The following is a 16,223-nucleotide window of genomic DNA, read 5'->3' on the forward strand; positions in this document are numbered from 1 at the left end:
TTTGTTTAGCCAAATCGGCCTGAAAAAGATAGGTTTAAGAGGGCGACGCGTTATTCCCAGCGACTCGGTTCTAAGAGAGCAGAGATAAAGTTGCGAGAAAAATGTAAATTAGATGGAAAAAGTGGGCGGTTCGCGCGTACGGCCGCATTTAGAGCACGCATTTGGCTCGGGGCCAAAGTGCACGGATTACGCTGTGTTTTAAATCGCGCTTTTATTATCCGCGGTCCTCACACCTAGCGCAATTAACTCGTTTTCGAGTTCGACGGTCGATAAAACGTCGCGCAACTATTCCTCGTTTTTTCCTATTTATTCGAAACAGCATCAGTATCGTTTAAATATTCGTTCGCGATATCGTTCGGCGACTTGGTTGCCACGGTCTTCCAACAATTTTTATGTTTCGCGTTTGTTCTCGCTCGAAGCAGCGAAACGAATTTCTAACAAGCAACAAGGTGTCGAACGTAAAACCGAATCGAGAAGTCGATGTTCGTGTTTCGATTCGAACTGTGGGGATATCTTTCAACATCAGACAGTCATAATTACGTCGAAAATGATGGGGAGAATGTAGCGCGACCAAACATCGCTTGAAACGTCAGACCGCAAGCTACTCGTACGTTTGATATTATAAATATGTTCTTCTCGATAGACTGCGGGTTCTCACGCATTCATGGGACATATAAGATCGCAAGCTCGCGTATAACGTGGAAAAATATCAGAAAAGCCAAAATACAACGCTTATTGTAACGCTCGGTTGACGAAATAAATTTCTGCCTAAACTCCATTGGTTTAATTATATGCACATTTACGAAGGTAGGAATTTGTATAAAAATCCACAGTTCGCTCATCCGTCACGTATAACGAAGTTGAATGTTTCCTCCGACTATAGTCGTAACTTTAATTAATTTTGACGCTCGTGTAACTAGATTCCCAATTCTCGATATTCGTTCTGTGGCGTCTGTGTGCGAAGATACACGTTCACGTTGGCCGGATATAATTGGTTTGAAAATGGCCGAGAAACATTAGCAGGGTTGAAAAGTGTCCGGCTGCGGCCACAATAATCTCGACTATCGAACTCCATTAATCTAACCCGGCGAAAGAATCGTCGGTGGGACGCGATCGGAAGAGCATCAGCGACGCGACTAGTCGCTTTTAAAAACAACGTTTTTATTTATCGGTCGTTGGTGTATCGATCTTGTCGACGAGCGCAAGTGTATATGCTGAAAATTCCGCGCTTTTTATCGGCCGGCTGATTTATTTCAAGAACTCGAACAGAACCGCCCTCTCCTCGCCGCTACCGCCGCCACCGCCGCCACCGCCGCCATCGTCGACTGTATGAGCCACTTCGGTTGGAATGCTGCCAGCCGAACTGAATAGCCGGTAGCTCGCCTCTGGGAAATTAAGTGTGTACACGGGAAAACGTGCGAAAACCAAAAATGTCGCGCCTACTCAACACGTATCGGGCATGTGGCACTTGAAAACGGTTTAATGGATACGAAATCGGTCGATCTCTGAAGCTGCTATCGGTCACGAAAGCTCGGCCGAAAACGGGGAAACATTTATGCGAAAAAAAAAAAAAACGACATGCATGCGTTGCACGTTGACCCTGTTGTGCACTTTACCTCGTTTTTCAGCGAATCGTGTTTTTCCATCGTTAAGGAATTTCTTAATCTTTTACGTTGCAACGTTTCGTTGGCAAATTTGTCTTTCTTTTCTTTTTTTCTTCGTCAATTAATCGAAATCGTTACGTTCGAGTTCCGTCTTGAAAGGATCTCGTGGCTTTGCAAGGTAATTTCCACTTCGTTCAGTATGATTTTCGCCGTGGTTTGGTCCATCTGTCTCAGTAGACTGTACGATCGTATGAAATTTAGAGAAAGCAAGGTATTTTTATCGGTGCTATCACTGTGAAATATCGTTTACGTCGCTTGGTTAATCCTTGGCGAGTTAATTTTAGACTATTTAGTCTTCTTTATTCGTATTGCACGAGTATTCCACGATAAAGAGTTAATCTGTCGGTAATTCTTGATTAATATATAGACGAGTTTTATAGTGGAAGTCCACGTTTCTCGGTGGTATCACGATGGAGCAAGGCTTGTGGGAAAATGTTGCCTTTATATGTAGATTCGGTGCTCTGATATTTCGTGATAATGCTAACCTAGATTTGATATATTTAACTGAATCGTGGTTGGCAAATTATATGTTGTTACATTGTACGCAGATTACGACTCTGCTTATAAATGCACTGCGCATGTTTATGCAAATTCCTGTTTTTTACGTGTACCTTTAAACAAGCATTTGTTTTAACCTTTAAAGGTTGCAACGAGCACCGCTGGTTTAACCTAATTGAACTGAAGAATTATAAAACTAAATCGTAAAGGAAACTTGGCGCAGGTAGAACAATTATCAGAATCAGAATATCACGCGTGCACCACGTATCGCAATTAGTTTCAAGTTAGTAGAAATTGGATACGCCAACGCCCTGGCCGCGCTGAGTGCACTCGTTCCCGTCAGATCACGAAAGTTAAGCAGCGCCGGGCACGGGTAGTACTTGGATGGGTGAACGCCTGGGACCCCGTGTGGCGTTGGCGAAGCGCGCCGGGCCCGTGCCCCCCTCCCCCCATCCCGTGGGTTCAGGCTTCGACGCTTGGCGGCGTAGCGTCTCGGGGCCGCCAAAGCAGTCCGGTGGGGGAACGGGGCTGCCTGGCACGGCGGCTCCGGCGACGAGGGTGTGATGACAATGATGTTTACACACCGTTCTATCGGCGGTGGTTATTAGGCGCGCGGGGGAGGCCCCGTTGCGACGCTCACAGCGATTCCCGGACCTCTCTCGATCGCAGCCGGGACGGTTATCGTGGAGGTGTTTTAGTCGGTTGGAGTCTGACACTACCACGCCGCTTTCCCCAGAAGCGGCCTGGCGTCTGTGCGGATTTCCTCCGCGTAAAATATATATAAAAAAAAAAAGTAGAAATTGGATGGAAACGAAACGTAGGGGAAACATAGGAAACGGAATTCGTTTAATCGGTTATTCGAATCATTGGCAATTCGGTGTTTTCCCTTTTTCGCCGTCGGATCAACAGTTATTATCAATGCAGAGCGCAATTTACATCTGGCTAGCGGCGACCGCGGTGGCAATTGGCGTTATTAAACGATACGGACCGACGGACTCGATTTAAATCGCTATTCCCGCGACATTACTCATTAAACGAACTTGCCAGCACGTGAAAACCCAATTCGTCCTGTCAAGTTGGAAATGAAAACGGGCGAAACGAAGACAGCGAAGAGCCGGAGGCCGGTTCGCATCGAGGGTCTCTGTTGCGAATTAAACGTGCTCCGGGTTCATTTTAGTTACAGTCTGATTCAAATATGGCAACGAACTTTCCAAACTCGATCTCTCGCGTTCACCGACGAATAACAACTTGCTAATGATGTGAAAAATGAGGGCACGCACAGTTCGCCATCCAGAGAACAAAAATCGAAATAATCGCTGTTCGATTTCCATATTACTGTTCGATGACATCAGCCTGTAAATAACGCGAATGTAAACGATAGATCGACAAAAGATCGATAGAGAATTAGCAAGTGTCTCGTTCCTACATCAAAATCCGATCACGTGAAAATTAGCACGCTCGTTAGACATACCTGATCGTCAATTCCTGTTAAACTGTGCGTGTTATTCCTTAAATGTGGAGAATCTGAGCGAAGTTGTGTATAATTCTAATGTTCGACTAAAAGATTTCTTTCTTTATTTCTTCGAAGTGCGATTTGAAAAATATGCAATTATGATTCTTCTGTGTCGAAAAGATATTATGTCGCATTGCTATGCAACGTTTTTCTGCCACAAACTGGATGCTCTTTATTTTGTCAAAGTCAAATCCACCGGCAATTGCAAGTTGGTCGAAGAATGCAATTCTGACACACTTGTTGCAAGAAAATTTTAAAAATTATTCGAGAATTATGTTCAATATTAAATGTTAGCATAAATAGCCATAAATGATTTCAGTATGACTCTTACGAAAAGATAGACAGATCCTTCACGGCATCGGTATCGTTTCCTTAAACGTGCATTGAGCGCGATGAGACAAAGAGACAAATATTCGAGATACCTTAACCATGGCAGGGAGCAAGGAAAATATAGGGAAAAATAAAGATTTGATAATCAGATTCGTACTCGCGTCGCATCCTCCGATATCAAGTTCGGGACAATTGCATGCACGTTGTATGCATTTTTTTGTCTTTGTAGAGAATTCTAGTTCGATGTACCGCGTTGTGGGGCGTGAGAACGTGCAAACGTGCGAACTCGACCTGTAACCGTGCGGATGTGGCTCGCAAACGTGCAAACCTGATCTGCGACCGTGCGAACATAGTGCGCGAACGTGGCCCGCGAATTTTGATTTTTCTCCAGTATCCTCGTTCAAACGTGCCACCGTGTAGACGAATCGATGTTTTCTAGTTTTTTTCTCTTATGATATTTAAATGTTTATGTGTACACGAAGACTTTTAGTTTTGTAGATTACAATTTTTTAGTCGTTTACGAGATGGCTGGATTATGATTAATTGCAATTTTTCTATTCCATCACTTTACGTTTGACATTATTTATGCGCGACGTTGAATCTTACCGAATTTTGTAAAATAGAATCTTGTTTTTTTATGTGATACTGTGATTGAGCAGAATTTTTGCAGTTTGACTGTTTTATGTTTGATTTTGTTTACACGCAACATTGAATCTTACGAAATTATTAGGCAATCAGGTGATAAATGTATTTGATTATGGAAAACGTAAATCTCGTGCGTGTTTCAATTTCCCAATTTAATATATTTGCTGATGTGAAATTAATAGAATGCGAAAAGTTAATCTATTGAAAAAATAAGCAGTTATGAATTTGCGAGTTGTTTTAACGGAAACAAAACCTGCATGTTAAATGATCAGAAAACCAATATAACGAAAAAATAAACAAATAAATTTGCAAATTCGTTCGTTGAAAATGAAAAAGTTACTTCATAAATTGAACCGATTAAATTCCAGCTACTGGACAATTACAAAATAACATTTTTCATATCGTCCATAAATATTACGCAATAATTGTTTTGAACTCGAAATACACTGCTTTTGTTTCTACCGAAGGCTATTAAATAAATAAAAACGAGATTATAAAGTCATAAAAATAAACAGACAGAAGAACACTTTTTATATCGTTAAGCCATTTTATAAAGTAACTTCAAAGACTAAAGAACATTGAAACGTAAAAAGTTCACGATATTTCGTCGCCAACAAACGACGTATCTCGTAATTTCTAAAACTACGTTTCACCTTCTTCGTCATTTTCAGATTCTTTTCTTAAAAAATTGTCAAAATTCCAGTAGTCGGCGTTTAATATTACCTTGGAACTTGAAAGCGCAAAATAAGAGACAACGTTGCTCATGCAGTGAACCGATGGAAATTACCTTTTCGTTTCTTCTCGAATATTTCTTTCACCTTAATATCTCTTCTGTTACTTTTCACCGAATATCACGCAACTTTTATATTACCAATTATTTTCTCATATTTCTCTTGAGTATCTCTTTTATTTTAATACCGTGCATCTTTCTCTTATTTCTCCTAAATATCAATAGCACGCCTCTATCTCTACGGTAACAAATAAACTCGGCAAAGAAACAAGAAAATATCGCCAATTATTTTCCTACATTGTCCTGCCGCACTTCCTTTATTATTTTTCTTCTCCTTTTCTTCTACTCTGCCCAAATATCGATAGCGTTCTCGCAGTTTCACGGAGCAGGAATACTTGTTGGTAGTCATAATCGTACGTTTGCCCTGACGTTCAGTATGACCGTTCAGAAATTGCCACGGGAATTCGCTTATCGTTTCGCCGGAAAAATCCACCTTCTTTTGCCGCTGCGTCGCGATTTTCCAGTCGTCCCGCCGGCCCCGCAACGGCGATAAACAAATTTTATCATTTAATCGCGACGGCCTCGCTCAAAATGAGCGAAATGCCGAATAAATTTAATCGTTTAGTCGCGATTGCCTCGTCCACCCTACCGTATATACATTCGCTATCGATTACGTTGCCGGAATAATTTGATATTCGTCGGGGAGTCGTGCAACGAATAAAATTCCCCAGCCGTGACGAGCTTTTACTCGACAGATGGGACACGTATCGCCCGAGGGCGCCAGTTAACCCGAACAGCCGCGTCGTTGTTCGATTTTTCTTCATTTTAATACACCCTTGCTACGAAACAATTACGGAATCTAGTCACTTTCATTTTTATACCCACCTCCCCTCTCTGTCTGTGTATTTTATTTTAGTCGTTAAATACGCCGCTTGTCGGTAACACGTTACGTTTATCTCGTTTACTACTTGATAAATAATACACATCGTAACTTCTCGTATGCTTTAGATCTTCAGTATCCGCGTATTTCGATATATTTGCATACCATATTGTCGCAATTGTATACGTTTATCACCATACTAAATAAATAAACTATCTTTCGTTTTGTCGTTTGTTTCTAACAATTCATTTACCAGCTGCTTTTAGCTAACGTGTAACACGCGTACGATCAGTTGGCAAGAGACGACTTTTTCCGACAAAGGGATATTATAAGCAACGATTATTCTTCCATGACACGTTATGTACACGTACATTGACAACTTCAATCTACTTTTTTCACCTTTGCCGGAGTAATATGCTCGAGCATCGATTCGTTCGTGTCACATTTCGTTCCTCTCGATCGCGCATGTATGCGATCTTTTTTAAACAGTGTTGAAGGATTCCTGTTACGAACAACGACTGTTTGATCGTCGAACGATAATCGTATTTGTCCGATTGCGTTTCAAGATCGAACGGCCGCTTGATTTTATGTAAATGTCAACAGCAGCGATCTGTTAATTGTTAAAGGGAATTGCATCTTTGAAATCGTATTTCTAGGTCGAACGTTCGCTGGATAAAAAGCCATTGAAAACTCTGTATCGTCATTCGTAACGATCCTCTGATCGAATTTCGATGATGGAATATTTCTAATCGCAATTCTCCACATCGAACTCTCGTTTCGTTTCATGCAAAGATTCTCGTTAGGCGCTCTGTTCCTCAAACAGTTACGTAAGATCTCATCTTCGAGTCTCGAAGCAAGTGGAAAGACTGTGGAAGAATCAGGTTGCCGGTAAAACTCGTCGTCGTGCGGGTCGCGTGAGATTTTTTCGAGTAAAACGAGCAAGCTCCGACATTCGGTGTTTAAGTGGAGCTTTGAAGACACGCGTTAAATCGTAGATCAAAGTAGAAGTAACGTTTGAGAGGAGATAAGTGGCAAAAAATATAGAAAGAAATATTCATCTTCGTTTGATGCGACGCCATGTATCGATACGCGAACGTTGTTTACCGAAGGTTCTGCAGCTTTGCCGCAATATAATTTCTGTGATACGAGCGAGACGGAAGCCGCGTGAAACGTTCTCCACGCATTTTCATCGATATCACAGCGAACGAAGGGAAAGTAAAAAGTGGAATGCAATTCGCAACGCGATAACTGCGGCGTTAAACTGTGTACGTCTGACCGTTTCTAAAGCGTTGCTCCAAATTTTGTTCTATCTTGCTCTTTCTTTTTCTGTTTTCGTCTCTCCTCTCTGTGGTATTTTCAATTTCACCGAAGAACTCGGCTGTGTTTTTTCTCTGTCAAAAAAAAAAAAAAAGAACGGAAACGAATAAAAAACGATGGAAAAAAAAAAGAAGGCTCGAACGAGCGAGAGAATCCTGGTTTCTCAGTACGAAACGCAACCATGTTACATGGCCGACGAATTTGTACAGTTTTATCAGCAAACGGAACATCAACTGTCAGAAAGTTGAAATTTATGGCCCTTTCCACACAGAAACAGGAAGCTGTACGTTCGTCCATCTATGTTAATATCGCTGCTCCATTCTAGTCCCGAGAGAAATATTATGCTTTTTCGTGCCACGAAACAACGTCGAAGGTGCGGTCATTCGAGTCAGCTGAAGAGATTATCATTCAACCTTGAATGTTGCACAGAATAATTAAATTTCTTTCTTTTTTTTTCTTTCATACAGGCTGTAACGTTGCATCGATTACATCTACGCTGTTATCAACGACCATGACGACAATATGAACAGAGAGAAAGTGATTTACTGGCTAGATTTTGCTAAATAACTACATGTTTTTCAGGAAGGAGAAAAAGCTTTAAAACTTGATCTTCGTCACAGAGACGCCCACTTAGAGTTTCTCTGATCCGTTCTTTGTTGCGAGAACAATTGTGTTTACAGCAGTTTAAGAGGACGCGTTCGAAGATAATTTGATAATTGCGGATGTCGTAGATAGCTGCGGTTACATTTTGAGATTAGATACGCGTGTGTGAGTCAAATGTGACGATTTTAAGTCTGGCGTGCGCGATCCAAGTTCCTGGTAAATTTAATATTAACATTTGAAAAATGGTTCAAAAAATTGTCTTCTATTATTTAGAAAAAAAAGTCATTCGAAGTATTCGTGACGTAAAATTCCTATATAAGAATGTTACGTATTCTACTCAGATACTTTTTTTATTTTGAAATTCCCAAGACGAAGAACGGGGGTAGAATTTTCAGTGGGTTCTGATATTTCTTGGTTGTATTGTGAAAGTTGTTGGATCTTGAGGGACCCTTTGAAGTTTCTTCGAATTCGAAGGATCTCTCGAAATTCTGTGGATCTTCGACAGTTTCACGGATTTCCCGCGATTTCTTGAGATTCCTTGGATCTCTCGAGGTTCCTCTTATCTCTTAGGGCTTCTCTAGACTCCCCGAGCTCCTCAGATCCCTCGGGATTTTGCGGCGATTCCATGGATCTCTCGAGGTTCCTTCTTGAACTCGAACACTTTGGATCTCTTTGTGATACGCGACAAAGAACGAGGAATCTAAAGGCAAATAATTACTATAATTCACCAAGATTATTATTAACAAGAAAAATGCAAGATCCTCGAGTCTCTGTTTCCATGAATCCCATTATTTGATTGATAATTACTACTCGAAATTAAAATCTGATTCACAGAATCGCGTCGCGTGTTCTTCGCTCGAATTAATAAATTTGAACAATTAATTAATGGTAGAATAATACTTTTGATAATGTCATAATTATATCGAATATTTGTCTCGGTTGAAAAACGCGCACATAAATGTACCAGACTTTGAAATTACATCGAGAAGAGTATTAAACGCGAATCCGAGAAGCACATTAAAATTAATTACTACGCAACTTTCCGGCGGAATTCTCGACTGTTCTTTGGAGAACCGGAAACGGCGCGAATCGCGATGGAGGATGAAGCAGTTAAAGTCGATCTAAGGAGGCGGTCGAGTCGCTGGTGGATTCGGTCGGTTCATTTCGCATCATCGTTTTAACAAATGTTCCATTCGGCAGCAGCCTCGCGAGCCAATCTTCCTTCTGCTTATTCGCATACCCGCATACCGCATAACCACAACTCACGTGGTCCACGTACCAGCATCCTGGCCCATTCTATTGTAATACAGACGTCTATACGTCCTAACTTTCGTTGAGTGTAATTTCTCGGCCAGCCATTCCTCCCCAACGTGGCTTTTGTACTTTCAGTTAAAACAATCGCTTGCTGAATAATTCACTATCATACAGGATTTTGTTGCAGACAATAATAATATTAATAGACTCTTTGTATTATCATTCGCTGTTATATTATTATTTATTATGATATATATGCCGGAGTTGAAAGGACATCGGGGCATTTCTTTTGGAATTTTTGGGAAGATCTCCAATACTTTAGTGTAGACTATTTATTATAGCTGTACATAAATAATAAAACTTAGAAGTAGTTGTTTATGATTCAACGCGACTATGTTTGCCCGAGATTTGTGAGCTTGGGCTCAGATTGGCTGACAAAACTGGCCACTGAACGTAGCCGTGGTCACAGGATGGACGTTTTTACCTAACACAGGTATGGAGCAATTGTATAGTTTTCCTTAAAAAAATATAGTTGTAGCGGTAGACGGGCACGAGGACAAATCAAGCCACGTGTGGTTTTGCCTCAGAAGTGCCAATATTATGGGACACACGTTGTATTAACAATCAAACTCAATATCGCCGCTACGCGGGACTGCCTAGCAACGGCGGTTGGAATTTTGTTGGTATCCCCGACCAATATACAACGAACTAACGCGATCGCAAGAAAAGGAAAGTTTTCATCAGTCTTTTATTTCGTGCGATCTCCTCGGAGAGTTTCACATCGTCTTTACGAGCAGTATATACCGAGCGTCCCAGCGAACATTTTTGTGCTTTAAAATATATTCTACGTTTAACAAAGAGTTATCCCGTTGGCCGTGGATTCGTTATTGAACCTAAGATCATTGTCATTAACATCTCGAGTGTCTAATCACCACGGTTATTTGTCAAATTCTGTAAAAGCCATATTTATACCAGTAAATATAATCTTTATTGTACAACAACGATGACTAGTCCGAACGAAGATTCGTTACACGCCCCTAAACCTAATGATAACTCGACATATACGATACTGCATTCAGACGTATGCAACTATAGCTATAGTTCAGGCAGAGAACTTTAGAAAAAGATGTAAATTCGTGGATCGGTTAAGGTAAATAAGACAGGCGATGAGCATTCCTCGGTAAGAAAAGAATTGAGAAATTGACTAATCGGATAATACAAGAATTTACAGAAATTAATTACAATGTTAAATTAAATGTCGAAACCGGTCGCTTGACCGGCTCTGGTAAGGTTAGTGTTAAGTAAATTGGAACGATTGTTATGAAATTATTAAAATCTTCAAGAATTATTACCTTAATCCCAGAGTGTGAAGTTAAGTATTATATTCCCAGAGAGTAATTGTACTAGTCTGGTATTATGCGATGCAATGTCTCTTTTGTTTGAGATTAATCGTATACAAAGATATGAGATACCTTGTATTGAGAAAGATTTGGAATTTAATCAGTAACAGATAAATGACATTTCAAGTACAAATGGCACTTTTCAAGCGTATTAGGTTGTCCGAAAAGTTTCTTTCGTTTCATAAGGTGATAATAGACGAGCAATAATTTCTGTTTTATTTTATTGAATTAGGTTTTATTTCTGTTATTATTTTATTGAATTAGGTATGATCCATTTCGTTTTATTTCTATTATTATGTTCGTGCATAATTCAATAAACTAATATAAAACAAAGAACATCGTGCGTCTATTATTTCCTTATAAAACGAAAGAAACTTTTCCGACAACCTAATATTACATAGTCCAGTGGAAAGTAACGCGTACGTAAAGTAACAAGGTTATATAGTAACCATTTTTGAATAAAATCCTTCAGTTATTAGACTCCTGTCCGAATCGATAAATTGCTGTAATTCGTCCATTACGATATCGGAGAATATTCACATCTTCGAACATTAAAAATTCATAACAAAGTCCCTCAGGGTGTTCTCAGATAATCAATAATATCGCCAATATTTCAAGCTTGTCAGAATCATTGTACGATATCGACAATATCGCATTGGCAATATCTAATGATCCTTTCAGTTGACAAGCTTAAAATATTCCTAAAATAATTTTAAAGTAAGAGTACCCTTAGGACATAAACGTAAACCTCGTGAAGAAAAAAGATCCTGTACCCTTTCCCACTGAATTTTTCGTCCGATCATTCAAAATTACTATTTGCATCGATCAAATTCTCGAAACCGTGAAACATTCGTAACATAATCGCCGATAGATACGAGCAGAAATTTCGTTTAGAAGGAAAGTCCACTCGTACCATTTTTCCATCCAGTTCTTCGTTTCTCCCGTATAAGATGGCTGTTCGAGTTCGAATCGATAAATTCCTGTAATCCATCCATTTTAGTATCACCTTCGAGTCGCGCGTAAAATAAAGCACGGTAAATCCAAAACTGCAAGTCGTTGGTTCGAAGGATAATTTACAGTGACCATAAAAATTAGCCAGATGCCCGATATAAACGGAAGAAATAGTAAATCTCGAGCCACGGAAGCTCCGGGTCGCAAACGCGTCGGCCCCAGTAAATCACTGCGAGCGCAGAGAAAACGGCATGCGCGCATTAACGAGGCCCGAGCTAGTGTGCTGCAAAGCGGATGTGTTCGATATTTTTTCCTAGCAGCGCGTGTAATTACGTGCAACGTGTGTTTGCCTGTCCACACGATTACATAAATCTAAAACTCGGCGCGCGTAAGTTCTCGTGACCTATGTGCGTAATGGACGATGTCGAAAATCGCGAGAATCCTCCTGCGTGCCGCGCGAACAATTGAGGAACCGGCGCAGCGCGACGTGCAACGCCAGTATTATCTTTGTATTGGGTCGTGCCGTATAAACGTCACAGACGAGAAGAACACGATGCGTCATACATTTGGTGTTTTAGCAGCAATTTATCATTTTCGATCGACAAACTTTGAAATTCTACGTTTCGTCGATCAATTTTATATACAGGCTGTCCGCGCTGTTAGTTCCCAGCGTTTTTCTCGCGAGCGACAAGCATGAAAGACGTACGGTTCAACGTGAACTGCGTATTCCAGATAATATTTTGTTTTGCGAGTGAAAAAATACATGCGCATTTTGCAGTTGCGCTATTTTTTTAAATGGAAAAAGATTGTTCTTTTTTTTTTTTTGCATATTTGTTCTGGGGAAAAAATGTGTCGGAGTGACACGGTCGGAGACTGGTTAATTTCAAAGATGCTTTCAGTTTAATTTTGTAGAATTTATCATACGTAAGACGAAGGGAACGCAAATACAAGAATATTTGCGTCTTTTTTTGCTCTTCGTATGATATTTCTCATTCTGCTTCCTCTTTCATCTTGTCCATATGACATCTTTCCTTCTTTCTCCCCTTTCATCTTCTCCGTTTCATATTTTCCCTTCTTTCTCCTCCTTCGTTCTTTCCTAGTGTTTATCGCTTACGAAAAAAAAAAAAAAAGACGCTGGGAAATAGCAGCGTTCTAGAACACCCTACATGCGTACAGTGTACAGTATTTACAGTACTGGTATTTAGTATTCTAGTATTTAGTTTATAGCATTTCGAGAAAAACGAGGTTTTTTTATTTCAGCGGACGATTTGGAAATAAAATATGTTGTTAGTCAATTTTATATACATGCACATCCCTGTTTATAAGTATTAATACATAATACATATGCAAAGAAAAACAAGGTAAACTTGGAAAATTATCAAACTGTTTTTATGTGCTCTGCACTGTTGAACTTTTTAATATGTTGCAAGTACTCGAAGACTTGAAAAAGCTTTTTATAAGTTCATCGTCATGATTATCGTGATTGTGCCGATGAAGGTTGAAACTGTACGTCTGAAAACGTACATAAAAGCTACAAGATATTTGATGCTACAGAATGTTCAATATTTAAACAGTCGATTATCCATTATGTTAATAATCCACGGTATTTAATAGAATCCTCTCTACCACTAATTATAGATATATTTAAGACCACTGTTCGCGCTGGATATTAATTTCTGATCAATAATTAATACCTGTTGTAAATACCTTCCAACTTTTATATTCACTTCCACGTTGATTTCGAATTTTCTCGCTATAAAATAGAACTTCGCTAAGTTTCGTATAATACGAGCAATACGTTCGTAAAATACACGTACACCTATATGTTCGTAAAACATATGTTTCTGAAAGCATATTATTACTACGGTACACCATCTAAACATAATACGAATATTAATATAAAATACATATGTTAACGAGAAACGACGTTGTTTATAGGATGACCTAATACGAATAATCAAGTAGTATCGAGCAATACGAATAACCGTATAATTATTATGCAACGATGTGTACACACACGATTGGATACCCATGTTTCGATAACGACGTTCGACAACGTCGAAGCGGGTTGGAAATCGTTGGCTGGATTCAACGTCAGCGACGTGCTTCTCCCGATTATGATCGCTAGTTAGGTCGAAACTGAAATAACGGAAAGGTCTTGGCTGTAACGTAATAATTATTTTTAACCGTGACCCGCTTATCGCGGATCGACTTGTTTTTTCATTTTTCTTTTTTTTTCTTCGGTGATATTGTCGCCGCGTGACAGGTGGAAATTGAACGATAATTCATTGAAACGTTGCCACCCCGGCCGAATCACCACGGTCATTCATCATTCGTAATGGTCTTTAGCGGCGCGCAAGTCTTTGGCCGACGATATACGACGATGTATAATCGTCTTTCGTCAGGAATATTATGCAAACGGGAAGAGGCTTCGCCATTGTGCGCCGGTAGAAAAATTACACGGGAACTTTGCAGCTAATGTGTTTCGTTAGACCTTTATACGAGGAGTTTTTAAATTTCTGCAACGCGGAACTGGGAAGATTTATGCGAATGTTATAAATTTCACCAAGTACTTTTTTTCAACGATAAGTTATTAATAGACGCTGGATAAATGTTATATTCGCATTTTGGTAATGTAATTTTTCTTTCTTTTTAACGATGAGTCGTTAATAGTCTGTGGATTATTTAAGTGTGGAAAATTAGTGATGCGAAAGTTCACAGAATGCGTAGGATTTACAGGTTGTAAAAATTGCACAAACTCGCAATATTCGCGTGACATTATGCTATTTACATAGCAGATGAAAGAAATCTGTATTTCAACTTCAATGTACACGTCGATAGAGATACGACTTTGTATTAGGTCGTCCGAAAAGTTTCTTTCGTTTGATAAGGAAATAATGGATGCACAATATTTTCCATTTTATATTATTTTATCGAATTACGTATCATTCTTTCTTGATCTATCAAAATAAAGATCACAAATTAGGTTTCGTGTTTGTATAAAGTTGCACCGTTGTAAAAGACGCGTCTGTAAAAGAAAGACAATTTTCGGACAGCCTAATACAAACGTACTCGCGTTCCAGTTATTAATAGTACAGTGCTTGTTAAATAGAAATTAGTTTTTCCAAATATTATACGATATATGAAAAGATTAGGTTAAATACGAAAGAGAATAATGATAACGACAACGTATGCTAACAATAACGGTTTGACTGAGCTATAATTCTTGCTTTGTACGATAAAACACTGCGTCAAACTCTCGCTAAAAGCTCTTATTCACTCTGTAAAAGTCTGGCTCATACAGCCGACTCTCTACTTTACTGCTAACCTTTAACTGACTCGCACACGCATTTTCCGCAGCCATTTATCTTTGCACACGCATATTCTTTCCATTTCCTATTTTTTTTATCTTGCCTACTCGATGCGGCCATTACTACAAGGAATTTAAACGTGTCTACCTAAAAGCTTGGATTCGCGCTCTGTCTTCATCACGGTGACAAATGTTCGATACAACGAAGTTACTATTAACGTAATCATTGCGCGCAAGTATGAATTTTGAGGTGCAGATACAAATAACCGACATAGTTCACTCCAACGTTACACACTCGCGTCTCACCAAACGACAGAATCCTGAACCGTGTGAGCATTGCAACGCCAACAAACATTCACTTTCCTACTGTACCAAATTCGAAGATACAACGCGCAACTTCAAAATACCCAACAGTATGCGATCGCGTCTAACGAATCGAGCACAATAAGCAGAAAGACTTCAAGTTTCCCAAGCGAAATAGATCTTTCGCATGGCCTATCAAAGTATGCGAAACTGAAACGAAAACGAATTCGCAAACTAGTAACTGACTAATCGTTTGTTAATTAACAAGTCTATCATAGCTGTATTAAATTACCACGATAAGCGATAAGTAAATTAAAAAAAGAAAAAGGATAACTTTTTTTCGTCCGCCTTTGTATCCTTTTGCGTGTCGCAGCATCCTGGCAATTAGTTTATACACGTTCGATGAGACGAGAAAGTTTGAAAATCGCCGATCCAGAGTGATTTCGACTCTCGATATCGCACGTCTTTGATCTCACGGATGATCGGTTACGAGCTTTTCTTCCCCCTTTTCGTCTCGTCTATTCTGTCGACACTCCGGTCGGATCGAACCAACGAAAACCGAAGTTTCGATATTCGAGAAGTTGCGCGTCGTTGCATCAGGCAACTGTGTGACGTGGCTACGCTTCAGGCCGACGTTTTTGTCGTCGGGGGCATAAATATGACCGCGAAATCGAAACGATCCGCTGATATATCCTCGAAAGATTTATTAGCCTGGTTCCTTTATACGCTCGAGTCTCGGGACTCGTCTCCACGATACTTGTTGGTAAGACTCGGCACTTGACCGGGTATCTATAGAAGAGTCTCAGCAGCAAGGAGTCCTGGCCA

General features: G+C 39.8%; 1 protein-coding gene and 1 pseudogene across 4 annotated transcripts in view; both read left to right on the forward strand.

The window, feature by feature from the left end:
* LOC117216798 (venom dipeptidyl peptidase 4-like) overlaps positions 1–16,223 on the forward strand; it is a 303,125-nt gene that overhangs the window by 132,948 nt on the left and 153,954 nt on the right. The gene's annotated exons all lie outside the window — the stretch shown is intronic.
* LOC117216839 lies at positions 2,465–2,582 on the forward strand (annotated as a pseudogene).

Source organism: Bombus bifarius, unplaced genomic scaffold, assembly GCF_011952205.1.
Source record: "Bombus bifarius isolate JDL3187 unplaced genomic scaffold, Bbif_JDL3187 scf7180000007973, whole genome shotgun sequence".
NCBI classification, from domain to species: domain Eukaryota; kingdom Metazoa; phylum Arthropoda; class Insecta; order Hymenoptera; family Apidae; genus Bombus; species Bombus bifarius.